At 44.6% G+C, this 27,832-nt stretch overlaps 2 long non-coding RNA genes across 5 annotated transcripts in view; both read right to left on the reverse strand.

Annotated features, from left to right (window-relative positions):
- The window catches only part of LOC140471958 (uncharacterized), a 122,986-nt gene that overhangs the window by 12,372 nt on the left and 82,782 nt on the right, over positions 1-27,832 (reverse strand). The window lies entirely within an intron of this gene.
- On the reverse strand, positions 1,137-27,662 carry LOC140471960 (uncharacterized). Of its 4 annotated transcripts, none has more exons than XR_011957293.1 (5): positions 27,603-27,662; positions 20,689-20,782; positions 14,983-15,104; positions 5,128-5,214; positions 1,137-1,934 (listed from the first exon to the last, which is right to left on the reverse strand). It is a non-coding gene; the product is annotated as an uncharacterized lncRNA (long non-coding RNA). The 4 variants fall into 4 exon arrangements; XR_011957292.1 differs by lacking the exon at positions 27,603-27,662 and adding an exon at positions 21,824-21,882; XR_011957294.1 differs by lacking the exon at positions 27,603-27,662 and adding an exon at positions 21,824-21,882 and having other exon boundaries at positions 5,089-5,214.

Genomic DNA, 27,832 nt, shown 5'->3' on the forward strand with positions numbered 1-27,832 from the left:
CTCGTGTTTCCGCCTCATCCCCACTCCCCTTCATTAAATCCCAGCTGCCTCTAGTCCACCCACATGGACATGTTGAAGAGCATGACAGGAGAAAGGATTGAAACCGAGAGTTCAATAGCCCGAATGAAAGTGGAAGAAGGAAATAAACGGGGATTGTGGATCCCAGGGGATACAGACTCAGTGATTCATCCTGCCCCCGAGACTCCAGCGGGTTCACGCTGGGTAGGAGCTGTTCACCCCTCTGTGTGACAAGGGATTTGCGGCGTCTTCAACACGATTGAGAGTCCAGTGAGTGCTCACAGGGAAGTGGTCAACCCCCTGATCCGTGTGGACTGCAGGATTCTGATTCTGATGTTACTGTCCATCAGAGTCAGGAGTGGACCTTGTACATGATGACACTGCTGGAGGATTGATGGTGTTGTTGTTAATCACATTAACTGGGCTGGAGGTGACTGAACTTACATTGCCACTTTCTGAACCTCAGGATGTCTCTCTGGGCAGTAAGTCTCCACAAACAGCAAAGTGACAATGAGCAGGGATCATCTGTTTTGATTTAAATTGTGATTGTAGCACGGCTGCTTCACAGCACCAGGCACAAGGTTGGAGTCCAGCCTTGTCCAACGGCTTGTGTGAAGTTCCCACATTCTCTCCAGGTGCTCTGGCTTCCTCCCACAGTCCAAAGATGTGCAGGTTAGGTGGATCAGTTGTGCTAAATTGTTCACAGGATCCAGGATTGTGCAGACGAGGTGGATCAGCCGTGGGGAATGCAGGGTTACAGTGAGAGTGTGCTCTGGACGTGATGTTCTTTTGATGGTCGCTGGGGTCTGATGGGCCAATGCTCTCCTTCCACACTGTAGGGATTTTATTCTATGATTGAGGATAAAGGCTACACAGCAGGGTGTCCTTGGAGAAGGAGCATGTGGTGTGGATCAATGCCCTCAATGCCTTTAGATAGAGGTGGGCACCGCAGGGGATACAGTACTTTATCTCCACCCCTGCCCCCTCCCCACAACTCTACTTTGATTTAGTCCCTTCTCACTCTGTCACTTGTAATGGTTTGCTTGGCGCGTAATGGAGTTTGAGTAGCTGGAAAGTGACGGTGTCTGGGAATAGACAGGATTTTGTTTTACAGGAGGTTGAAAGCTTTAAAACTGTTATATTCAAACAGTTCAATTTATTTTCTTTAATTTTGCTTGCGGTGCAAAAAGCTCTTACAACGTTTTAAAACCAAAATTTACAAACCTTGTGTTAAAGATAAATGTTAAATAAAATCCATCAAACCATCCCTCACTGAAAACTGTTGTGGAAGTGCAATCTCCTGGAGAATTCCTGCCCCCTTCTTCCTACCCGGGCTCCATGACTATATACATACCTGGGAGATAGCAGCAGGAGGAGACCATTCAGCCTTTCAATCCTGCTCCACCATTCAATGGGAAACAGCTGACCATCCTGCTCAGTCTCCTGTTCCTGCTGCGTTCCAATCCCTTTTCATGACTTTACCTTGAAGAACTGTATCTAAGTCCTCCTTTGGCTTCACTGCCTTTTGTTCCAGTGACGTTGCTGTGTGGGTGTAGGCAGGGGTAATATGATGGTGCTCTTCCTGGAGGATGCACTCAGCATCCCTCATCATCCTGCAGTAACATCAACTGGGTTTCAGCAATGAGAGATAGAACCCATTTCCAGGATATGGGCATCACTGGCTCAGTCAGCCTGTATTCCCCATCTCTAGTTACCCTTCAGAAGATGGGAATCTCTGCTGTCTTGAACCATTCACAGTCCATTTGGCGCAGATAGACCGACAATGCTGGGAGAGAGTGTTGCAGGATTTTGGCCGAGTGATTCTCCATCTTTGGTTCTTCAAATGCTGGTTAACTTTATCACAATCTGCACATGATTTTGAGATTTCAGTCTGCAAATCTTCACTATCTAGCACCCTGAATAAAGGAATATGTACAGATTAGAAATTCAGAACAGACAATTCTAGTTTCTGTGGAATATCTATTTCCCCTTTCTTCCCCCAAAGCTGTAACCCTCCAGCCCACTTACTCTCTCCCACCATTCTGACTCTACTGCCCCTAATGTACACCCTCTACATTCTCATGGAGTTACTGATAAACAGATCCACGGCACCACTTCCCGTCCCTAGTTAGACTCTGCACCCTTTCTGGGTTCACTTCCTTTCCCTTCAGTTGCTGCAAGTCAATAATACAACAGCAGAATGAAACAAAATAAAACAGAAAGGGAGGTGGCAGATCCTGGACAGAAGAGGAACCTTCACTGGGAGAATGGGTCAGATTCTTCCTTGTTTCCCATTGGTCAATTCCCAGTGTTATGACAAGTTGCGAATGGAACTTGGTCCCATCTGGGTGTAGTGACACTTTGCACCCCCCCCCCCCCCCCAACTGATCAATACCATCGGCAGATGCATCCCTTCTCCAGCCAATCACAGTGTGAAATGCTTTCCACTAGTTAACCCAAAGAACATGCTCCAAAACCCGCCCACATTCTGTACATATACAGAATATACATATATTTCCCCACACACATGTGGTCCCTGCCTCAGGGACTGTGGGAGTTGTAGTCCCCATGAAGCCTCTAGAGACCTTTCCCTGGAAAGTGAAAGAAAGTGTGGGCTGGAGGGTGTTGTGTATAGGTTATCCATTCAGACACACAGGACATGTGGGCTGTCACTGGGATTTACTGAGACATCTGCTTAGACACCCGGACTTCTGACGTAAGGAATATACATTCAGCCAATTGTGGGGTGGGGAGGTTAATAATGGGCAGCAGATTTTAAGCAGAGGTGGCTCAGTGACTAGCACTGCTGCCTCACAGCATTAGGGACCCGGGTTTGAATCCAGCGTTAGGCAACTGTGTGGAGTATACACATTCTCCCCATGTCTGCATGGTTTTGTTCGATGCTCCAGTTTCCTTCCACAGTCCAAAGATGTGCAGGTTAGGTGGATTGGTCAGGCCAAATTGCTCATAGGGTCCATGCATGTGCTGGTTAGGCAATTAGCCACAGGAGATGCAGGGTTACAGGGAATGAGTGGGTCTGAATGGGATGCTCATCATAGGGTTGGTGTGGACTCGATGGATGAATACCCTGTTTCTGCACTATAGGGATTCTATTCTATTCTCATCAAGAAGAATGTACCTATCTCAATGTGTTGTGAATCTGTGGAATTCCCTATTCAAAATGCGGTGGATGCCAAGACGTGAGCCAATTTAATGAAGAGATACAGATTTTTAATTTGCAATGGGTTGAAGTGTGAGAGAGAGCAGGCGGGAAAATCCAGCTGAGACCGATGTGAGCTCAATCATCACCGAATTAAATGGTGGAGCTGGTTCGAAGGGCTGCATTGCCTCTCCTGTGCCCAGGGCTTATCTTCATACGGTAATAACCAGAAAGATGAATCCAAAACTCACCACCTTCACCAAAGGAGATTTTCAGAAACAGCAGGATAGTCAGGTGGATTAGCGTTCCAAACTTAGGTAGTGAGGAAGTGTGTAGGAGATAATGGTTTTGCAATTTTAAACTGAGGGGAGACAGTGATTTATGGTTTTAGACTGTGTAGTACATTCACACCGTCCAGAATACTCTGTTGTGAATATCTATCCTGGACCTTTTTTACAAAGCCAAGGTCACTGACAATGAAACCAAAACACCCAGGAAACATCACCTCCCCTCGTAATCTGATAAAGACTTGTCATTAATCTGGTTGAATTTAGAACACAGATGGAAAGCGGAAGATTAAATCTAATCCCAAGATCCTGTGCTTAAACAAAGGAGACTACAATAGGATGAGGCAGGAGTTGGCTAATGCAGACTGGAAGCAAAGACTTTACTGTGGGACAGTTCTCAGACAGTGGAGGAATATCAAAGTAATTTTTCAAATTTCTCCGCAAAAATATATATCAGTGAAAAGGAAGGACCAGGAAAAGGAGTAATCTGCCATGTCGAAGGAAATAAGGGAGTCTATGAAATTGAAGTCGAAGGCATACAAATTGGCAAAGACCAAGGATAAATTCGGAGATTGGAAAAACTTCCAAGCTCAACAGAAAGTGTGATGGAATTGGGGATAAAAAGTGATGAGTAGCTATCCCCAGGGACAGAATAGCAGTTTACCCTGCTAGAGGGAAACCTATTGTATGGGGAACATATGGCCTCTGTAATTGTTGAAGCACTTAACTGTTACCATAGAGATAATCCTGATCAAGTTAAAAATCACAGCACACCCCAAAAGCTTGTACTTCCAAATAATCCTGTTGGACTATAACCTGGTGATGTGTGGTTTTTAACTTTGTCCACCCCACCCCAACCCCGGCACCTGCACATCAGAATCCTGATAGATACCCCACTGAAACTGAAGCACCTGTCAGGTACTTGAGGGAGCCACGGGGGCGTGGGGGAGGGGTGTGTGGTTGAACAACAGAGTGCTGAACTGAACTAGACTTTTGAACTGCCGTTGCCATGGAGATAATATTGAGAGACAGTCTGTATTCAAAGTCACAAACCACAAAAGGTATAAGAAGGGGAGCTGTACATCGGACAGGCGGGGAGTTACCTGATGCTGCCTGGAGGTGTTTTGCATGTACACTATCCATGTACCTGCCATGTTTCATCAATAAAAGACTCAAAGAAGACCTCTCAGATTTCTGTGCCTAGTTATTCCTAGCCAGCAGGGTTCAGGAATATGAGCACACAGCAGTCAGTCTTCACAGTGGAGAACACAAAGAGCATGCCAGTAATTGATAAGGAGTCTGAGGAATGTGAAGACCAAGAAACAACCATTATCACGAAAGAGTGAGAGCTGGGCAAGCTAATGGAGATAAAGATAAACAAGTCTCATTGCCCTGATGGAATACATCCCAGGATACCAACAGAGTTAGGGGGAAAATTAGCAAATGCACTTAGAGTTATAACGTCCTGCAGCAGAGACAGGCCCTTTGGCACAAACTGGCCCATGCCAATCAGATTGTCCATCCACACTAACCCCATTTCCCTGCACTTGGCCCATCTGCTTCTGAAACTTTCCTATCCATGTATTTGTCCAAATGTCTTTTACATGTTGTTAATATACCCACCTCAACCACTTCCACTGGCAGCTCATTCCATATACGTACCACCTTTGTGTAGAACAGTTGCCCCTCAGGTTCTCTTGTATTCTTTCTCCTCTACCTTTAACCTGATGCCCTCCAATCCTTGAGTCCCTGTGAAAAAGACCGAGTGCATTCACCTTACCCATGCCTCTCATGGTCTTATACACTTCTATAAAATATTCCCCCGCAGTTTCCTCTGCTAAATAAAAATGTCCTCACTTGTCCAACCTCTCCCTGTAACTCAGACCCCTGAGACCTGGCATCATCCTTGTAAATTTCTTCTTCACCTTTCCAGTTGAATAACTGAAACATACACTGCACTCATCAAATTTCCCGTGTTTCCCCACGGCGCTGGAACCGATGTGACAACGCCAATGGATTACAATCAATGATCGATAATTCACTCCATTACAACAATCCCATTTTCATAGCTTTTTCCATGATGCAGGAATCCTTTTGTCTTTCTGGTTTCATGGCTAATTGTCCTCATACAAAACCAATCTGTGGCTTACCTGTTCCAGGGAAATGTGCCATGATTGTTTAGACTTTCAAAAACCAATGAAATCTCTCTCCATCGTCCCCACACTTACATGGACTTCGCTGTCTCAGTACTTTTTCCAGTCACTCAGACATTTGAAATATTCACCCACGGACAGAATACACCACCTTTCCATCCAGATGAAAAGGTCAATGATATTCAGATCGGCATGGATCCAGTAACATGAAGTTCAATTTGAATTTCTCAACTGCAAATCCCCCCTTTCAATACTCTATAACAGAGAAAACAAAGTGCTGGAGATCCTCAGCAGGTCTGGCAGCATCTGAAATGGTAACAGATGCAGGAAACATTGCAGCCTTGAAGAAGTGTTGAGATGATCACACCAGGCACGTGCGCTTGATGACCATTATGGAGAAGATGGGGACAGGGATCCCTTTCTGGAAGGGCCTTGGTGAGACCACACCTGGAGTACTGTATACACATTTGTTCCCCTTTTCCAAGGAAGGCTCTCCTGCTTATTGAGAGAGTGTAAAGGAGGATAACCAGATGAGTCCTGGGATGTGAAGATAGTTAAGGACTGCAGATGCTGGAAGTCAGAGTCTGTACAATATGGACCTGGGGAGGTGCAGGTCAGGCAACATCAGAGGAGCAGGAAGGTTGATGTTTTGGGTCGGGACCCTTTGTCAGTCTTGATAAATAGCCCTGACTGAAACGTCAACTTTCCAGCCCCATCGTATTCATGCTGGTCATCAAGCACCTATTTATGCTAGTCCCACGTTCTGGCACTCAGCGTGTAACCGATATTGCAGTGCCTGGTGTGATCATCTGAACACTTCTTCAAGGCTGCAATGTTTCCTGCATCTGTCATCATTTCAGACACTGACAGACTTGCTGAGGATCTCCAGCGCTTTTTGTTTTTATTGCAGATTTCCACCATTTTGCTGAAGCACAGAGTCATAGACATGTAAACAGCTCCAGATTTTGTTGACTCACCTTCCTGGGATGTCAGGACTGATGGATGAAGAGGGACTCAATCTTCGTTTAATCCTCCTTTCCTTTGGCTTTCTGAGCCGCTAACTACATCACTAATATTCTACCTCCCATTCCCTGTCCTGAATCTGACCCATATAAGCCTACACTTTCGTTCCCATCTCCCTGCCAGACTAGTTACAAACTCACCAATCGAACTGGCAAAATCCCCCACCAGATTTGTCTCAGCTCTGCCCAGGGGTAACCGGTCAGGCTGGTACAGGTCCCACCCAGAAACAGTCCCAGTGCCTGAAGAATCATAACCCTTCTGCGGTACACCATTTCCCCAGTCACACATCCAGCAGATCTACCTTCTCATTCCTGCTCTCATTAGCACATGGCACTGGAAGTAAGTCTGACATTATTACATTTCAGGAGCTACATTTTAATGCATCTCTGCTCTCCCTATGTCCATCTTTCAGGCCCTCAGCCCTCTCTTTAGCAATGTCCTTGGTATCTGTGTGTTGCACGACCATGGACTGTTTACCCTCCAGCTCCAGAATGTCCTGCAGCCACTCCATGATATCATGGATCTTGGCACCAGGGAGATTACATCCCATCCTGGATTCTTGTCTGTGGGCACAGAAGTGCCTGGCTGTACCCCTGATTATTGAATCCCCTGTCACTATAGCCCTGCCACTCTCATTCCTCTTGTTCTGATCAGCAGAGCTCTTTGTGGTGTCATGAATCTGGCTGATGCTGATTTCCCGAGAAGCCACCCCACCCATTCCCGCCCTTACAGAATCCCAAGCGGTATACAGTATCTGTATGAGAAGGGGATAACAACAGGGGACTCCTGTACTCACTTCCTGAGCCTTTTACTTGATCTGATGTTCACCCATTCCCTTTCTGCCTGTGTAACCCTCACCTGCAGTGTGACTAACTCACTAAACGTGCTGTCCATAACATTCTCAGTATTGCAGATGCTCCACAGTGAGTCCACTCACAGCTCCAGCTCTGAAAGGCAGTTTCCCAGTAGCTGCAGATGGGAACCCTTCCTGCACAAATAGCCGTCAGGGACACTGGAAGCTGCCCTTATTTCCCACATTGTGCAAGAGGAACACACCACGGGTCTGAGGGCTCCTGTCACAACGTCTCTACATTCATCTAGTTACTCCCATTAAGAGAATTTAAATGAGTGAGTAACCTTCCTTCACTTCAAACATGTCCATTATAATAACAAAAAAAATCTTTACTTAAGCTGATATGTCATACTTTAAAAACTTAAATACTCCACAGGTATCACTGACAAATTGGCTATTCCCATTGGGACTGAATTTCTGAAAGGCCTGAATTAAAACGGAGTTTCAGCTTCACCTTCTCCCTGTCTCACCTCACTATTTACACCCAACTCCAGAACACTCTCATTGAGCCAAGCAGCCCTCACAGTGCAGCCCTGTCATTTTCATTGTCTGCTCACACCTACACTGCCCTCAGCCTCCTGTACTGTTCCAATGCATCTCAATGGGAGCTCAGACCAGCATTGCATCTTTCAATTCATCCCTTTGTAACCCCAGAGTCAAAATGGACTTTAGCAGTTTCTGAATGAACAGACAATTGTCAGAATCTGGAATGTTCCACCTGAAATGGTGCTGGAATTTGATTCCACGAGAAATTTGCAGAGAATTGGAAGTAGGGTGTTTACAGATTAACATTATAAAGTGGATGATTGAGACTAAATCTGACAGTTCCTGCAAAAAGGAGAGGTGGAATTTGGTTAAATCTGTGCTCTCTCTCATGCCAATACCTCCTTCCACAGCTGCAGGGCCAAGGATTGAACACATACCCCAAGGGTGATCCAACCATGACCTTGAACATCTTTCTGCTTTTGGCTTGACAAAAATATTGAAGATATTTTCCCACAGACAGAACAGACAAACCTTTCTCATTCCACAGTTAAATGCCAATGATATTCAGATCCTGAGGACTCCGCTGACTGTAGAACCTTGTTTTTTTGAGATCCCAGTCTCAATTATTCTCAATTAATATCCTATAAAATGAATTCACAAAACAAAGCTCACAGTCAGTGCAAGATGAATAGTGAAGACAAACACTTCTCTCGGTATGTGTTTGATGTGTAAATGCTCCTCTTCAAATCGCCTCGCCCCCACCCAGGAAGAGGACACGTGCATGCTCCTTGCTGTACCTTGCCCCAAATAACGATGGCGGCTATAACCCAGGACTTCTCACTACCTGAGGCCCAAGCCATCTTCCCCTTTGCTGCAAACGTGGGACCAAGAGTTTCTAATTCAGACTAACGACTTGCAGAGTGTAAATAAACCCTCCCAGTCTACACTGAAATTTCATCTGGTTTCTGCTGCCACTCTCCCCTTTCCTCCTCCTGCACACACCATGGGTTATCGTGGGTCCAGTGACCCTTCCTCAGAACAGATGACAGCTGGGAAAATTAGAATCCCTTCAGGAAACAGGCCCTTTGACCCAACAATTCCACACCCACCCTCCGAAGTTTATCCCACCCAGAGCCATTCTCCTATTCTATTACTCTCCATTTCCCCCGAACTAATGCACATCCCTGAACCCTACAGGAACCTTAGCTGGGCCAATTCACCGAACCTACAGATCTTTGGGCTAGAGGAGATAGGGGTTAAAGAGTAAATAATAGGTGGGGACAGAGCCCAAAGAGACACAGGAACATTTGGAAAGATAAGGGAGTGGGAAGGTGGAAAGCTGTTAATGGAGGAGACAGGAACCTTCCAGCATCTCAGTGGCGGTGGTGGAAATGGTGGCTGATGATCTACATTGTGCCTGCAAAAAAAGACCCTGAGCTTCCAGTTGCCTGCTCATTAACACACAAGACTGTTCCCTGTCCAATATCTCTGTCTCATGCTTACTGCAGTGTTCCAGTGAAGCTTGATGCAAGCTGGAAGAACACTTCAGAACATACCAAATGGCTTCCTATTTCAAGGACTGCAATTTCCCCTCACATATGGTTAACAATGCCCTCCAGTGTATCTCCTCCACTTCCCACACCACTGCCCTTGAACCCCACCCCTCCAAATGCAACAAAGATGGAATCCCACCATCCTCACCTTCCACCCAGATACAATGCATCATCCTCTGCTATTTCCACCATCAGATCCAACCACCTGAGATATATTTCCCCTCCCCACCCCTTTCAGCATTCCACAGAGACCATACCTTCTGTGACTTCCACGTTAGATCCACGGTCCCCACCAACCCACCCTCCACCCCAAGCACCTTCGCTTGCCACTGCAAGAGGTGGAAAACCTGTGCCCACACCTTCCCTTTAACTCCATCCAAGGCACCACTGGATCCTCCCACATCCAGCAGAGATTTCCCTGCCCACCCAAACACCTCACCTATTGTGTCCCTTACTCTCAGGATGCCAAATTTTGGAATATTTCAGGGAACATTTCTGGGACACATGCACCAACCAACCCCACCGCCCTGTGATCGACCATTTCGCCTACCCCCCACCCCATCCGCCACCACGCTGACAAGGACATGCAAGTCCTCCATCCCCAAATCCGAGCCACCCGGCACCTGGAGGAAGAACACCTCATCTTCCACTTTGGGAACTTTCAAACACATGGCATCAAGGTTTCCTCATCTCCCACTCCGCAACTTATCTCAGATTCAACCCTCCAACTCGGCACTGGCCTCTTGAACAGTCCTACCTGCCCATCTTCCTTCCCAATTATCCATTCCACCCTCTCACCACGACCCTCCATCTACAACCACCTATTGCCTCCGAGCTCGCTTCCCCCAACCCCAAGCACCACTCCCTATTTATCTCTCAGCCGTATTCCACCACCCACATTTCTGATGAAGTGCTGACATTCCCAATACGTCAATTCTCCTGCTCCTTGGATGCTGCCTGACCTGCTGTGCTTTTCCAGCAGCACACTTTAACACAAGCTGGAAGAACGACACCTCATCTTCCACTTGGGGACCCTGCAACCCTCTGGCTTCAACATCAAATTCAATAATTTTAGGTCCTGAACTCTCCCACGTCCTCGTGTCTTTGCCCCCTACCCCACATACCAGGCCTTGTTGTTGCATAGCCTTCCAGTACACACTACCTATGGTTAGTCACTAACAGTCCCCATAAACAGCTATTCACCCTCCCCCCCGTCCGATCATTATTCACTCCTTTGTCCAACTGCTCCTATCTCTCTCTTTGGACTCTATCCCCACCTATCATTTACTCCTTAACCCCAACCTTCTGCATAAAAACAGACTTTTTTTTTTCTCAGTAACGTCAGTTCCTGAGGAAGCGTCACTGGATCGAAAATGCGAACTGATTTCTTTTCACAGATGCTGCCAGATCTGCTGAGCTTTTCCAGTCCCTTCTGGTTGTTGTGTGTGATTTACAGCATCCGAAGTTCTTTTGGTTCTAGTTTACCCGGAGTATCTAATTCAGGTCCAGCAGACTGAAACAGTGTTTATCAACCTTCCCAGTCCACACTAACTCCATCTCTCTCCCAGTATCTGCTGTCTCTCCCACTCCTTCACATTCAGTCCCCCCTCACAGTGACACTGCACCTGCAAAGCTGATGGTCATGTGTTGGCCTGCTGAACCCACCCCTCATTCACTCCCATTGGTTGTAGGATCACGCCAACTCTCCTATTGGTCTGAAGCTATGTCAATCAGCCAGGCCCCATTGTGACCTGAGTGGTGGGATCCTCCCAGGTGCATCAGAGGCTGAGGGGTGACCTCATAGAGGTTTATAAAACCATGAGGGGCCTGGGTAGGATAAATAGACAAGGTCATTTCCCTGGGGTCGGGGAGTACAGAATGAGGGGGCATAGGTTTAAGGTGAGAGGGGAAGAATTTAAAATGGATCTGAGGGGCAATTTTTTTTCCCCACTGAGGTTGGTGCGTGTATGGAATCTTCTGTCAGGAAGTGGAGGATGTTGGTACAATTAAACCATTTGGCATTTGGATGGGTATATGAATAGGAAGGGTGTAGAGTGATATGTGCCAAGTGTTGGCAAATGGGTCTAGATTAGGTTGGGATATCTGGTCAGCATGGACCAGTTTAACCAAAGGGTTTATTTTCATGCTGTACATCTCGACGGCTCTGCCCTGTGATGGGCTTCATCATTCACAGTGAATGGGTCAGTATCACAGAACACAGGGACTGGAGGCTATTCAGCCCATTGGGGCTGTACTCTCTCCCTCTGGAGATGGTGCCAGTCTATCCCAACTCACCTCCCATTTGGACATAGCCCTCCAAATCCTTCCTTAAAAAAGTTACATTTCAAATTTGTTTTGACAATAACTACTGTATCTGCATCCAGCTGTCTTTTAAACTGTTCCAGATGCTAAGAACTTAGTGAGTGAAATAATCTTCACATTTTTCCTCTGCATTATTTGCCAGTTACCTGAAAATAGTTACTAAAAATTGTGACGTTAAAAATTTCTCACTCTGTCTCTCTGTAAATGAAATATCCTGGAAACAAATCAACTCCTGGTCGAAATCACTGCTTAACCTTCTCAGCTCCAAGGAGAATTGTCAGACCTTCTGCTAACTCTCCATAAAAGAGAAACCTATCTTAATTTTAAGTTATTAGTGCCATAGAGATGTACAGCACAGAAACAGACCCTTCAGTCCAACTTGTCCATGCTGACCAGATATCCTAAATTAATCTCGTCCCACATGCCAGCCCTTGGCCCATAGACTTCGAAACCTTTCCCAATCACATATCCAGTGAGATGGCTTTTAAATGTTCTAACTGTACCAGCCTCCACACTTTCTCTGGCAGCTCATTCCATACACGTGCCACGTTCAGCTTGAAACTTTGCCCCTAATATCCCTTTTCAATCTTTTCCCTCACTCCTGTGCTTTCTGGTTTTGGACTCACCTAAACAGGAATAAGACCCTGGCTGTTTACACTATCCATGCCCCTAACGATTTTATCAATCTCTATCGTCACCTCTCAGCATCCGATTCTCCAGTGAGAACAGCCTCAGTCTATTCAGCCTCTCCCTATAAGCTCAATCCCTCAACCCTGGCAACATCTTTGCATCTTTTCTGAATCCTTTCAAGTTTCACAATATCATTCCAATAGCAGGGAGACCAGGAATGAAAGCAGAATTCCAGAAGTGGCTGAATGAATGTCCCGTACAGCCGCAAAATGACGTCACAACACCTGTACTCAATGCACTGACCAGTAAAGGCAATTACACCAAACATTTACTTCACTACCCTGCCTATCTATGGTTCCACTTTGAAGGAACTATGAACCTGCACTCCAAGATCTCTTATTTCAGCAACACTCCCCAGGGCCTTCCCATTAAGTGTAGAAGTCCTGCCTTGATTTGCTTTTCCAAAATGCAGAACCTCACATTTATTTAAATTAAACTGAATCTGCCACTCCTCAGCCCATTTGATCGGAGTCTCATTGTACTCTCAGGTAACTTTGCTGTCCATTGCACCTCCAATTTTGGTGTCTATTGTAAACCTACTAACCATAGCTCCTATATTCACATAGAAATTATTTATATAAATGGCAAAAAGCAGTGGACCCAACACAATACCTGACAGCATATTGCTCATCACAGGCTTCCAGTCCAAAAGTACCCTCCACTATGACACTGACTGCTCAGCAAGGTTAGAGCTCATGGAATACAGGGAGAACTAACCATTTGGATACAGAACTGCCTCAAAGACAGAAGACAGAGGGTGGTGTTGGAGGGTCACTTTTCAAACTGGAGGCCTGTGACGAGTAGAGTGTTACAAGGTTCAGTGCTGGATCCACTACCTTTCTTCATTTATATCAATGACTTGGATGTGAACATAGGAAATTTAGTTAGTGAGATGACACCAAAACTGGAGGTGTAGTGGACAGTGAAAAAGGTTACCTCAGAGTACAATGGGATCTTGATCAGATGGGTGAATGGGCTGAGGAATGGCATTTTAGGAAAGCAAATCTTAGCAGGACTTATACACTTAATGGTAAGGTCCTGAGGAGTGTTACTGAACAAAGAGACCTTGGAATGCAGGTAGATAGGATAGTGAAGGCGGCATTTGGTATGCTTTCCTTTATCGGACAAAGTATTGAGTACAGGAGTTGTGAGGTCATGTTGTGGCTGTGCAGGATATTGTTTCGGCCACTTTTGCAACGTTGCGTACAAATATGGTCTCCCTCCTATTGGAAGGATTTTATGAAACTTGAAAGGGTTCAGGAAAGATTTACAAGAACGTTGCCAGGGTTGGAGGATTTGAGCTAGGCTGGGGGGTTAAATAGAGGTTGAATAGATTGGGGCAGTTTTCCCTGCAGCGTCGGAGGCTGAGAGGTGATCTTATCGATGTATATCAAAACATGAGGTGGATGGATAGGATAAATAGACAAAGACGTTTCCCTGGCGTGGGGGATCCCAGCACTAGAGGGCATAGGTTTATGGTAAGAGGGGAAAGACTTTAAAGAGACTTGAGAGGCAACGTTTTCACACAGAGGGTGGGACGTGTATGGAATGAGCTGACAGAGAAAGTGGTGGTGGCCATTATGATTGCAACATTTAAAAGACATCTTCATGTGTATATGAATAGGAAGGATATGGGCCGGGTGCTGACAGGGGGGACTAGATTGCATTGGGATATCTGATCAGCATGTACTGGTTGGACCGACGGGTCTCTGTTTCTGTGCTGTCCATCTCTGACTCTTTGACCTTCCAGCCAATTCCGTATTCAAACAGCTAGTTCCGCCAGTATTCTATGGTATTGAAGCTGCTAACCAGTGTGTTATGTGAAACCTTGTGTCTTTCTCAAGTCCAAGTTAATGATTTCAATGCACAAAGCCATGCTGACTCTCCCGAATCATTTCTTGCCTTTCCAATGACATGTAAATCCTGTCCCGGAGAATCCCTTCCAACAACTTCTCTGCCACTGACTTCAGGCTCACCGGTCTATAGTTCCCTGGCTTTTCCTTACCACCTTTCTCAAATAATGGCACCCATCTTCCAGCACCTCACCTGTGGCGATCGATGATACAAATATTGCAGCGAGGGCCCAGCAAAAGCTTCCCTATTTACCCACAAAGTTCTGGGATACACCTGATCAGATTCCAGGGATTTATCCACCTTTATGCATTTTAAGACATCCAGTACCTCCTCCTCTGTAATATATACACTTGCCAACTTATCACTATTTATTTCTACAACATCTCAACTTTTATATCACCTTTCAGTAAAAACTGACATGAAATAATTACAGAATCTCTCCCTCCTCCTGCTGTTCCATAGACAGTCTTGTTGACTGTTGAGTCTCATGTCCTCTTTTCTGCCTCCTGGTTTCCCGCGAATATACTCCTACTGCCCTTATAGTCCTCTAGGGACTCACTCAAACCCCATGGTCTGTACCTACCATATCCTTTCTTCATTTTCTTAATCAGAGCTCCAATTTCTCAGGTCACGCAGCATTGTCGACGCCTCCCAGCCTTGGCCTTAACGGGAACTTACTATCTGCATATTCTCATTGCTGCAGGCCTATGGAGGCAATGGCAGATGATGACAGAGAAACAATCATTATCAGTAAAGAGGTAGTGTTGGGAAAGTTAACAACTCATCCTTATCTCTGTAATTCCTCTCTAGCCTCTGAACTATCACTATCTTTGGGATCAAAAACATCTCAATCAATGCAACATCTTCCAATCTCTAATCTCCTCCAGTCTCAACACCCTCCCTATCTCTAATCTTGTCCACCCTCACAAATTTCTGTGATGTGCCTTTCTTTAATTCCAACGTTCAGGATAACCCATTTTTATTTCAGATTCCTGAACCCTGAGCTCCACAATGTCCCGCTTAACCTCTGCCACATTTTCGTGCAAAAAATATTAATCAATTCCGTATCACCTATTCTAATATCACCTTCTCTGACCTGGTTTCTATTGTGGCTTGTCATATTCCTATATTACGCGTCTGTGGTCTACATGACAGAAAATGGTTTTGTGGTCCATTGGGTTTATGCTGTAAAGAAATCTCCCAGCTAACTATTTTAATCCCATATTCCAGCACTGAGCCCAGAGACCTGTCAGCCTTGGCATTGCAAGTGTGTTCCTAAATACATCTGAAATGCCATCGGGATTTCTGTCTCTCACTCACTTCCAGACAGTGAGGTTTAGTGAAACCGTTGCTCTTTGATATCACCCACAGGAACACAGAGCAGCTGGGTCTGTGTGAACCAGAGATCGCCCAAAACATTAGGAAGGATGGCAGGGTCCCTCAGAGGGGGCACAGGAGATTTACCAGGATGGTTCAAGGAATGAGGGATTTTAGTTGCAGAATTTGTGGGGCTTTTTTAACATTAATTACTCATGTGACATGTGTGTTGCTAATACACATCAAGAATAACCATCCACAATTAATAGACTGTCCTTTTCAACCGAGCCCCTTGCCTGCACTGTGGTAACCTTCAGGTTAACCACCACCAGACATCTCTCTCTAATAGAGAGCAGTCCTATGGTCTGGGAGGACAATGCTGACTTGATCTTTCACACAGTGATGCCACTGTCCCTCGGGGATGGGGAGAGGGAATGCTGAAGGTGGTGGATGGGAAACCACTCAGGTACAGTGCTTTACCCTGGAGGATGTTCAATTTCTTTAATCTTGTTGGGTGAGGGGGGGTGCACTGATGCAGGCAAGTGGAGAATGTTCCAACACAATCCTGATGTGTACCTTATAGAGAGCAAACAGACATTGGGGAATCAGGGGTTTAGAAAAACTGAGAGTATTCTCCTTGTAGCAAAGAAAATTGTGGGGAGCTGTGACAGAGCGGTTTACAAAAGTTACACATTATAATATTAAATCTTACACCCGTCAGCTCATTATACAAGGGTTACAGAACACATGTTGAAGATTTGGGAAGATCTATTGAGAGGATGGTTTGTTTCAAAGAAGAACTTTTATGCAGCAAATGGTATTGATCTGGAACACAATACTCTCACACAATATGAATATCCAGGTCCTGATGTATTGAGTAATTCTGTCAGTTTGGCGTTACAGTGACTGAGATTACCATCTGAATATCTGCCTGTAATACAAGTTTATAAAATCCGTCACTGTCAGTTCAAGTTTGAAACTCATACAATCCCTTCCTCCTGGCCCAGGAGGACTGTACACATTACCGCTGGTGGAGGTCAGCAGGCAATTCAGGGGCAAATCTATGTGGGTTTCTATGAGTTTCCACCTTGGGACTTCATGTGACTGAATATGGGACAGAATGTTCCAAGATTCAGTGAGATATGGAGAGAAGGATTTGCTTCCTTTTTGTTCTTCCGTGCTGCCGCGGAGCCTCATCAATAAGACATGGGGGTGTGAAAGGCTCATGCAGCTCGATGGGCAAGTTGTCTCCATTCTCACTAAGGGGCAGCAAGCTCCTCCCAGTCATTAAACAGAGTATCCCTGAAAAGATAACAAATGAGCATGATTCCCACTGCCCAGTGCTCACAGTAAATATTTCAAATAATGAGGGGGAAAATCAAGACAAGGCAAAACAGGAATGTTCCAAGAGAATTATAAACAGTTTACAGAGAGATATTCACAGGAAAAGTGGGCAACAAGTTGGCAAATGGAGTATAACTTGGGATAAACTGTAGAAAGCTGCACCACAAAGGGACTGGGATAAAATGAGCAGGAAACACAAAGCTAGCACACAGTTACAACAGGGAATCAGGAAGCGGTATGGAATGTTGTCCCTTATTTCAAGGAATTTGCAACATAAGAGTTTGGAATGTATACCTTAGGGCAACTAAACAAATGGCGAGTGAGACCACAACTGGAGGAACGTGAACAGATTTGGTCACTTTAGTTAACGAAATAGAGCAGTTGATTGGAGGCATTTCAGAGAAGATCCTTTGGGATCATCCCTGTTTTATAGGGATTATCCTGTAAGCAAAGGCTGAACAAGTTGGGAATCTACTCACTGGACTTTGGAAGACTGAGAGGAGATGTCTTTGAATCATACAGGAATCTGTCGAGGTTTGACAGGGTAAATATGGAGAGGATGTGTCCTATTACGGGTGAGTCTTGAACCAGATTTTGGGTCTGTCGCGGAATCAAGGGTTCTGTTTCAGATTTGGCAAGTTAAAGGCAACACTGACACAGGTTAGGGATTCAGTAGCAATGAAGCTGGGGTGAGAAGGAGATAAGCAACGTTTTAGAGATTGGAATTCCTGGTGTTTGTGATTATGTAGATGTCTGATCAGAAGGGCACCTTGGGGTCAGATATGAAAGCAATATTGTGAATAATGTAGTTCTGCCTCAGACACTTCCCAGTGAGAGGGAGGTACACAGCAGTAAGGAAAATGTATTTGGAATAACAACTGAAGGCAATGGGTTTAACAATTTCAGTGTTTCATTGGAATGAATTGCAGCTCATCGAAGCATGGTAAGCAGTTTGATAACTGAGTAATAGTGGAGTAATGGAGACGGATGAAGGGGAGGGAGAGCTGGACATTGTCAGTGTACACGTGAAACCTAACACAGTGCTTTTGGGCGACGTTACCTCCTGGCAGTGTGTAGGTGAGAAACAGGACGGACCAAGGAAAAATCCTGGAGGGACACCAAATACAAGGAATTCAGAAAGGAAAGGGAGAGTGGAGATGGAGCAGGATTTTCCAATGATGGTGAGGTCAGATATCAGTTTGTTGCAGAATGGGAGAGAAGGACATAACCAGAAAAAACAGACAGATCATGGAACAATATCTGTGAATTGCAAGGGGAGGGGGGTTTGCAGTGACAAGCAGGAGGATGAGAGAGAGATTTGGAATGTCCATAATTTAGCTACTCTAGGGTAAATTGTTAAGATGACCTCTAATAAAGCTTGACAAGGGACTCTAGGAAATGCAAGTTTAGGACTTAAATGAGGAGCATCCTTGTGAGGCAGAATGGCTCGGTGGGCTCGTGGAGAGGGAGGAAAGAAGCAGAGGCAGCTGATCGGATTATCTCAATGTTATTGACAGAGAAACTCCATGTGCTCCTCACTCTTGTTGTTGGAGGGGAGGATTGAGGAGACAGGATAATGGACATTGTTTTCGAAATAATGAAAAACAAAACCTGTGATAGTGATTCTAAAAATAAGTGAACAAACCTGTCGTATTTATCATTTATCAAGAATATTAAAATATACAACTGAAGTTCAGGTTTGAATCCCAAATTGGTAGAGGGTTGCTCTGAAGTCAAGAAAAATAAAGAAACTGGAATGAAGAATCAACTGTTTGCCATGGGACCATTAAGGATGTTTTTTTCTGCCATTGACAATGTCCTTGAGGGAAAGAAAGCCGACAATGGGCCAACAAATCACTCATTGTATTAATCACTGCACAGTCTCAACAAAGGACGGCATGGTGGCACAGTGGCACAGTAGTTTGCACTGGTGCCTCACAGTGCCAGAGACCCGGGTTCAATTCTGGATGGGTTGCACTTCGGTGGGTCGATGTGGACTTGTTGGGCCGCAGGGCCTATTTCCACACTATGTAATCTAATCTAATCTAAAAGGAATGAAACTGGATGGACCACATTACATCTACCAATGCACCAGCAAATACAACCACAAAATCAGCCCTCTTGTCCCTGCAACCTCTGCCTCACTCTGGGCCAACAAGAGCAGTAGAACTGTACTCCAGTCCAATCTGAAATCTCATGGCCTGGTATATCCCCCACTCAACCATTAACATCAAGCCAGGGGAATCAATCCTGGTTCAATAGTGAATGCAGGAGGGCATGCCAAAAATGAGGTGCCAACCTGGTGCAGCTACAAGCAGCAAAAACAACACCAAATAGAACTAAGTGATTCCATAAACAATGGATTAGATCTGAGTTCTGCAGTTCTGCCACACCTCGTCAGGAATGGAGATGGACAATTACAGAATCACAGATATCCCACCCTTACTGATGGAGGGGTCTCACACACCATTCCACAGATAAGAGGACAGCATTTGCAGCAATTTTCAGCCAGCAGTGCCAAGTGGATGAGCCTTCTCCATTGGTCCCTGACATCACAGATATGAATCGACTTGGTTTAAAACTCATGTCAAATCAGATCAAGAAATGGATAAGTAGTGTAAAGGCTAGGGGCCCTGCCAATATTCTGGCAATAGTACTGATGGCTGTGCTTCAGAACTTGCTGCCCACCAAGGCAAGTACTGCTCCAGCACTGGCACCTACCGACTTTGTGGAACATTGCTCAGGGATGTTCCAACACAAAAACACAGGGCAGATCCAACTCAGCCAATTCCCCTCCATCAGTCCACACTCACTCAGCAGTGAAGTGATGGAAGGTGTCATCAACAGTGCTGTCACGCAGCTGCTCAGCAATAACCTGTTCTTCGATTCCCAGTTTGGATTCTGCCAGGGACACTCAGTTCCTAAGCTTGTTACACACTTGATTCACAAACTGACAAACAGCTGAATGAGGTGAGGATGACAGGCCAGCCCCACTCCAAGTCCACTATTTCGACTTCAGTGATATCACCTGGCCTCACCAGTGTCTCAGCTCATTTACTGAAACTCTCATTCATTCCTTTTGTTAACTCTAGATTTCATTATCTAAATCCACTCCTGGCCAGCATCCCACATTCACCCTCCCGATAATCTCAAGAATATTGAAAACTCGACTGCCGAAGTGCTCACTTGTACCAAAACTTGCTGATCAATCAAAAGATCAATAAGCAACAACAATTTACTTTCGCACCTTTGAATTAATTCCTGGGTGTAATCATTCCTATCTCCCTGCACCACACACCCTTTCATATCTCAATAGCTCATTTTAGTTCAGACTCTCAATGATGTGTTTATTTTTGAGTTCACCTGTGTGACTGTTTCTATAGACTCCAAGGGAACATGGTCTGGAATACCCACTCTAACCCTCTAAGATCTACTTTCTTCCTTTAAGGCATTCTTGAAAAACTGCTTATTTGGCAATGGTTGTGGCCACTGGACACAATATTCTCCATCTGTAGCCTTACGTCAAAAGTTCTCAATAATATTTTTGTGAAATTAAAACCATGATGATTTGTACAGATATCTTCCACTCTTCAATATCACTGAGTAAGTAATCTGTACTGTCTCTTACCCAACCACCTTCACCACACAAACTGCAGCAGTACAAGGCAGTCAAACATCACCCTCTCCACAGGCAACAAGGCTTTGGGATTGATCACTGGTTTCTGTGGAAGGAGAAATACAGAGTTGATGTTTCAGGGAGTGCAACATGGATCACAGGGAATGGGAATGGGGCAGAATTTGACTGTCAGAAATGGAAGGAAAATGCACTCGCTTATTGGAAAAAAGAATTCCTGACTGTCAAAGATATTGTGGAAAAAATAACCTGATAATGGAACAGCATATGGTCAGGAGCCGGGCAGCAGTGGACAATTCATTTGCATTCCTGAAGAAGGGCTTATGCCCAAAACATTGATTCTCCTGCTCCTCGGATGCTGCCTGGCCTGCTGTGTTTTTCCAGCTCTACATTTTTCAATTCATTTACAAAACAGCTGTGAAAGTAATAGTAAAATACTATACAGAGCAAAAATATGCCCATGAGACTGAGGAAGCTAGATACTGAACAAGTGGACATCAGAGAACCCAGAGAAGAACCAGAGCAGAGTTCACTTTTATGATCCCAAAGTCAAAGATGTCTAGCACAGAAACAGGCTTTTTCGGTCCAACCTATGCCAACCAGATATCCTAACCTAATCTACCTAAATTAAATTCTTTTTGCCACTCCTCAGCCCATTGGCCCATCTGATCAATATCCCACTGTACTCTGAGATAACCTCCTTCGTTGTCCACAATACCTCCAATTTTGGCGTCACCTGCAAACTTACTAACTATACGGCCTCTATTCACATCCAAATCATTTAAATGAATGACTAAATAAATCCAGAAAAAAAAGTCCATTTCTCTGGGTTTGAATGTGCTCTGTGTAAATCCTGCCCTATGACTCTTTTTACCAGGGAAGGCTGTACATACATCCCTCTGAACTTTGCCCCCTACAAAGATGGCGGCCGCGCACGTGTCCAGTGAATCATTGCCCCGAATAAAGATGGCGGCGCTCACTCGGGCCGATTACTCAACGAGGCATATTCCCGTTTGCTGCAAAAGTTTCAAATTTGTATTTTCCGATGTGTACCAAATGATTGTAAAACCTCTCAGACCATACCAACACCATTTCCCTCCCGCTTCCTGCTGTTTATTTCTTTCCTTACCGACAGCTCTCCGCGCACACACACTCTGAACATCCGCGCCCCAGGAAAGTCTCGTCCCCCCTCATTCACTGATTGGTCGGAGGACCAACTGCCCCGCCAGGTCCTCCAGCTCCGCCCCTGCCTAGGCATTGGTCCACCGCTGACATCAATCACTTCTTGGGTCCAACCTGTCGATGTTAACCAGATGTACTCACCTAATCTATCTAAATTAAATCCTATCTGCCACTCCTCAGCCCACTGGCCCATCTGATCAGTATCCCACTGTATTCTGAGATAACCTTCTTCATTGTCCACAATAACAACTGTTGGCTGGAGCTTGCGCACTGCTTCGTGGCTTTTGTTGCTGTTTCTCAGTTACAAGAGTGAGGGACAAAGTTAAAAATCACTCAACCAACTGATGAACGACAGGCAAATTAGTGCTTCGAAATAAACCTGTTGGACTATCACCTAGTGTTCTGTGAATTTTAATTTTGTCCATCCTAATCCAACACCAGCACCTTCAAGTCACGAGTGATGGAGGCATGCATAATATAAAAACAAAAGATCTAGGAAAAGGAGAAGGCCATCCTGCCCTACCATTCAATAAGATCATGGCTGATCATTTTATGGGTGCAGAACCATTTACCCACGTTCTTACCGTATTCCTTAATTAATTATTTTTTTTAAAAAAAACTAACTTAGCTTTAAAAACGTTCATTGAACTAGCATCAACTACTTCCCTGGGCAATGCATTCCATTGAGGTCAAGAAGTCCCTTCTCAATTCAGTCCTAAATTTGCTGCCTCTAATCTTGAGGTGATGCCCTCTTGTCCTAGCTTCGTCTGCCAGTGGAAACATCCTCTCTACTTCTATTTTATCCATTGCATTCATTATTTTATATCTTTCCATTCTTCTGAATTCCAATGAATATAATCCCAATCTACTCAGTCTCTGTTCAGCCAAACCCCTCACCTCCGGAGTCAACATAGTTAACCTCCTCTGCACCCCCTCTAGTGCCAGTACATCCTTGAGCAAGAAAGGAGATAAAAACTACATGCAGTACTCCAGGTGTGGGCTCACCAGCACCCACTATAGCCCACCTCTGCTTTTAACCACAATCCCTTCAGCAATGAAGGACAATATTCTATTTGTCTTCTGAATTGATTGTTGTACCTGGTGACCAACCCTCCTACAGAAGGATGTTCAGGTGCCTCTGCATAGCAAATTATGCATTTTTAAAAAATTCAAGTAATAATCTTTTTACTAATATTACTCCAACCAAAGAGTATGACTTTACATTTATGAACATAATATTCCACTTGCCAAACCATTGCCCACTCACTCAATGTATCGCGTTTCCTCTGCAAAGTTTCACAGTCCTCCGCACACTTTGTTCTGTTATTCATCTTAGTGTCATATGCAAACTTTGACACCCTACATGTGGTCCCCAACTCCAAATCATCTGTATCAATTCTAAATAATTGCAGTCCCAACACTGATCCTAGAGGCACACTACTAGCTACTGATTGCCAGCCAGAATAAGGTTTATTTATCCCCACTCTTTGCTTCCTGTTAATCAACCAATCTTCTATCCATGCTAATACTCTATCCCATGCACCCTTATATAATGCAACAGCCACTTGCGTGGCACCTTGTTGAAGGCCTTTTGGAAATCCAGACATTCCATGATTCCATGCTCTGTCTGCCCAATGGAACAATTTCTGTCGAGATTCCCTGCTATTTCTTCCTTGATAATAGACCAAAGCATCTTTCCAACTACAGAGAATAAACTAACTGGTGTAGAATTCCCTATCTTTTGTACACCGCCTTTTCTTACAGTCCTTCCTTTTCACTGGAATATGCCTTTGCTGAGCACTTCCTAAAATGACTTTGAAAATCTTTCACTGCTCATCAACTGTCCCACCATAAAATCTTTGTTTTCAGTCTACTTTATCAGGTTCTCCCTCATTCTATTTTAGTTCCCCATGTTCAAGCACAGGACCAAGGTATTAGATTTTATCTTTACACTCTCCATATGTACTCTAACTTCAACCATACAGTGATCACTTCTTCCCAAGAGGATCCCTAACACTGAGGTCATTAATTATTCCTGTCTCATTGCACAGGGGCCAGATCTTGGATAGATTGCTCCTTGTCAGTTCCATTTCATGCTGTTCAAAAAAACTATCATGGATACACTTAATGAACTCCTCACGGCTACCCTGACTGAGCTGGTTCGACCAATCTACATGTAGAGTCAAATCACCCATGGTAATAGACATGCCATTTTTACAGGCTTTAGTTATTTCTTTGTTTATTGCCCATCCCAACGTGACGTTATTATTTGGCCTACACACTGCGCCTATCAGTGACTTTCTTGTTAACATTTTGAAAGCATCATTCCTGTTTCTCCTAACGTATGGCAATAACAACAACTACTTGCATTGTATGGAATCTTTCACAATACCAAATCTCCTACGGTGCTTCATGGATGATCAAAACATTGATTCAAGAGAATGATTTTAAAATACATCTTAACGGAGGATAGAGAAGGTTAGGGAGGGTATTCCACAGATTTCTGTCCTTGACAGTTCCAATTGCGGAGTGATGAAGTTGGGGTGGGTTGGAAAAGGAACGTGCAAATGGGAAAACGAGGAGTGCAGGCAGTGCATAAGGTCTTAAGGACAGAGGAGGTTCTGGACTGAGTCTGTCTGTCCTAGAGAGTACGGCTGCTTCATGGAGTTTGAAGCACCGCAATGGGCCCGTGCATGTCATATTAGTCAAGAATACTATAACGGTGGCTGAGGGAACTTTTGATGAGGACTTCTCTACTGAAGTAGTGTGGGCTGAGGTTAGAAACAGGAGAGGGGAGGTCACATTGCTCGGATTTTTTTATAGGCTGCTGCAGAGTTCCAGAGAGGGGGAAGGGAGGATTAGCAAAATTACTCTGGGTAGGAGTGAAAGTAACATGGTGGTCATTATGGGGGACTTTAACTTCCCAAACATTGACTGAAAATGCTATAACTCTAGTATATCGGATGGATCAGTTTTTGTCCAACGTGTACAGGAGGGTTTCCTGACACAGTATGTCGAAGGGCCGACAAGAGCGGACGCCACATTGGATCTGGCGCTTGGTCATGAACCGGACTATGTGTTTGATTTAGTTGTAGGTGAGCACTTTGGAGACAGTAATTAGAATTCAGTTATGTTTAGTTTAGCGATGGAAAGTGATAGGTACATGCCACAGGTGAGGAATTATCGATGGGGCAGTGGCAATTATAATGCAATTCAGCAAGAATTAGGATGCATAGAATGGGGTAGTGAAATGCAGTGGATGCAGACAATGGAAATGTGGAGCTGGTTTAAGGAACAGATATTGCGTGTCCTTGATAGGTATGTCCCTGTCAGGCAGGGAGGAAGTGATAAGGTCAGGGAACCGTGATTTACCACAGAAATTGCATCTCTTGTTAAGTAGAAGTAGGAGGCTTATGTGTTGATGAGGCAAATGGTACAGATGAGGTGATGGAGACTTACAGATCAGCTAGGAAGGATTTAAAGAGAGTTAAGAAGAGCAAAGAGAGGACACGAGCAGTCTTTAGCGAGTAGAATAAAGGAGAACCCTAAAGCTTTCTACAGATAATTGAGGAATAAAGGATAGGGTAGGAATAGGGCCAATCAAAGACAGAAGTGGGAAGTTGAGTGTGGACAATGTGGAAATTGGAGAGGTGCTAAACGAATATTTCTCATTGGTTTTCACTCAGGAAAATGAGAATATTGCAGACAATAATGAGGTAGAAGATGTTAGATGAGAAAGGATCGAGGTTAGTTATGAACAGGTGTTATCAATTCTAGAAGGATTGAAAGTAGACAATTCCACTGGGCTGGATGGGATTTATCCATGGATTTTCTGGGAAGCTAGGGGGAAGATAGCAAATACTTCGGCTTTGATATTGAGTCATCATTGCCTACAAGTTCAGTACCAGGGGACTGGATGATTGCAAATGTTATGCCCTTGATCAAGAAGGGCAGTAGAGATGACCCAGGTAATTATATACCAGCGAGCCTTACTTCTGTTGTAGGAAAGGTTTTGGAAAGGATTACAAGAGACAATATTTGTAATCATCTGGCAAACAACAATATGATTTCAGATCGTCAATATGGTTTTGTCAAGGGCAGGTCGTGTCTCACAAACTTCATTGAGTATTTTTGAGATGGTGACCAAGCATATAGATGAGGGTAGGGCAGTTGACGTGGTATACATGGAATTCTGTAAAGCCTTTGATAAGGTTCCAAATGGTAGGCTCTTAGATAAAATGCAGCGACATGGAATTGAGTGTGATTTAGCAGTTTGGATTAGAAACTGGCTTTCTGAAAGAAGGCAGCGAGTGGTGGATGATGGAAAATAATCAGCCACCAGTGCGGTTATTAGTGGTGTGCCACAAGGGTCTGTTTTGGGATCACTGCTGTTTGTAATTTTTTATAAAAGTCTTAGACGCAGGCATAGGTGGATGGATTGGTAAATTTGCAGATGACACGAAAGTCAGTGGAGTAGTGGACAATGTGGAAGAATATTACAGATTGCAGGGGGACTTGGATAAACTGCAGAATTGGGCTGAAGGGTGGCAAATGGAGTTCAATGCAGCTAAATGTGAGGCGATGCACGTTGTGAAGAATAACAGGAAGGCAGAGTACTGGGTCAATGGAATCATTCATGGTAATGTAGATGTGCAGAGGGATGTTGGAGTCCATGTACATAGATGCCTGAAAGTTGCCACCCAGGTGTACAGTTAAGGTGGCATACAGTGTGTTAGGTTTCATTCGTAGATGGATTGAGTTCTGGAACCACAATATCATGCTGCAACTATACAAAAAACTGGTGCGGCCATATTTGGAATATTGTGTGCAGTTCTGATGCCCATATTTCGGGAAGGATGTGGAAGGACCTGCTGTGCTTTTCCAGCAACATATTTTTCAGCTCTGATCTCCAGCATCTGCAGTCCTTACTTTCTCCATGTACGAGGTAAAGTCAGGGCAATAATAAGAGGCTGCAACAGGAGGGAGACAGGTATCTGCATAAAAAACCCGACTCCTTCTCAACTGTTTTCACCACAAAAACCGAGCGCCTTCCAGAAAAGCATCTCTATATCCCACCACAACATTTTGCCCCCACAATCGTGGTATCTGGCTGTGCACGAAGAGCAATGCAACAGTCTGTACTGGGACCCTGAAACGCTTGGTAAAGAGTCAAATCATCTGAGCATTGAAAGCCACATCACATTGCATGCATTTTCTCTTGTTTTCACTCTCTTTCTGACTTCCCTTAGTTTTCCTAATGAACCTGCTAAAGTTGTTATTACATACATCTGCACAAGCTGTGAATTGAACCCAGGCCTCTCGTTCAAGATTCTGGATATTTTCACCGCGTCACAAAACATCGACTCAAACTTCCTTTGTCCCTTGCCTGCTAAGTCACGCCTGAATCAACTCTGCAATTGGGAGGAAGGGGCGGAACAGGAGGACCGAGTAGCGGCCGGTCCTTTAACCAGAGTGAGTGAGGAGAGGGGCCAAAGAATTCTCGGGAGTGAACGCTTCAAGATTGGTCAGAGAGCAAACTATTTTGCAGGATTGATCATTCTAACGACATAGTGGAGCATTAAACGTCTCTCATAAATCAATGTGAGATTTTAAAAAATACTGTAGTTGAAATGTAAATCTGATAACGTACATATTTCCAATCGATTTGCATAACTCGAGTAAGAAACTTCTTTTCAAAATCCAAGAACAGTTGGTGATTTACATACCTGGCCGGTATGGTTGATTTGGACCAGACAATTTGCATGTTATACATCTCCATGATTATAACTCGACAAAGCCATTGTTAATGACTAATATTTGACCCATCAGTCTGTGCAGATATGAATATTCTCTCTAAACTCACTGATAACCTCAGACGCACGCGCAGTTTGGTTTCTATGCAGAGCATGCGCAGTGTCACATTGGTAAGGGCACAGAGAGAGAGAGACATGGAGCT

Source organism: Chiloscyllium punctatum, unplaced genomic scaffold (genome assembly GCF_047496795.1).
Source record: "Chiloscyllium punctatum isolate Juve2018m unplaced genomic scaffold, sChiPun1.3 scaffold_211, whole genome shotgun sequence".
NCBI lineage: Eukaryota > Metazoa > Chordata > Chondrichthyes > Orectolobiformes > Hemiscylliidae > Chiloscyllium > Chiloscyllium punctatum.